A 1,005-nucleotide genomic window follows, 5' to 3' on the forward strand; every position below is an offset into this window, starting at 1 on the left:
CGTGTCGGCGTTTACTTCAAGTGGGTGCTATTTCCATCTAAGCAAGCAAGTGAGTAAGTAAGTTCTCAAATTTTAAATTACGTTAATCGCAAGTGACTCGTTGAGATCGTCAAACGAACAATTTAATTTAACGCCTCATACGAGTTTTTTTTTTTCGTCATTTTGTCGCAAAAAAAAAACTAAAAAACGACTCGCAAAAAAAAATTTTTTTTTTTTCTTCTTTTAAATCTTGTACATTTTCTGACATGTGTACCATCGAAAAATGTCACATCCAAACGATCGAACAATCACAAAAAATCGTCAACGTACCATCTTGGAAAATTTTACCAGGCAACGACCATACCACGTTGAAAACTACCGGTTCTCGTCCGATCACCGAAGTCAAGCAACGTCGGGCGCGGTCAGTACTTGGATGGGTGACCGCTTGGGAACACCGCGTGCCGTTGTCTCTACTCTTTTCTTTTTTTATTAACATTTCTGATGTCAAACTTTTTTTAAATATATTTTTCACTATTTATATTTTCTCTCAGGAACTTATATAGTATGAAGACGAAAATTTTTAATTCGTTCGAGTTGAATTTGTGGTTCTGAAAAGAACCGATTTTTTTTCTTTTTTTTCCAACCAACTTCCAAGCTGCTCGAGGAGGATTTATTTTGAACTGGTGTATTTGGTGACGGCCTTGGTTCCTTCAGAAACGGCGTGCTTCGCCAATTCACCGGGCAAAAGAAGACGCACCGCCGTCTGGATCTCCCTGCTGGTTATGGTCGAACGTTTGTTGTAATGAGCGAGGCGACTGGCTTCAGCAGCTATACGTTCGAAGATGTCGTTCACGAAACTGTTCATGATAGACATAGCCTTGCTGGAGATACCGGTATCGGGATGGACCTGCTTCAACACCTTGTAAATGTAGATGGCGTAACTCTCCTTCCTCCTGCGCTTCTTTTTCTTGTCGCTCTTCGAGATGTTCTTTTGAGCTTTTCCGGCCTTCTTGGCCGCCTTACCGC

General features: G+C 41.1%; 1 non-coding gene across 1 annotated transcript; it reads left to right on the forward strand.

Annotated features, from left to right (window-relative positions):
• Window positions 1–329: 329 nt before the first annotated feature.
• On the forward strand, window positions 330–449 carry LOC148165614 (5S ribosomal RNA). The gene has a single exon (XR_015771318.1). It is a non-coding gene; the product is annotated as a 5S ribosomal RNA (ribosomal RNA).
• Window positions 450–1,005: the final 556 nt, after the last annotated feature.

The sequence above is a fragment of the Gnatocerus cornutus genome, unplaced genomic scaffold, assembly GCF_029298725.1.
Source record: "Gnatocerus cornutus isolate USDA-ARS CGAHR unplaced genomic scaffold, icGnaCorn1.1 ctg00000268.1, whole genome shotgun sequence".
Taxonomy (NCBI): Eukaryota; Metazoa; Arthropoda; class Insecta; order Coleoptera; family Tenebrionidae; genus Gnatocerus; species Gnatocerus cornutus.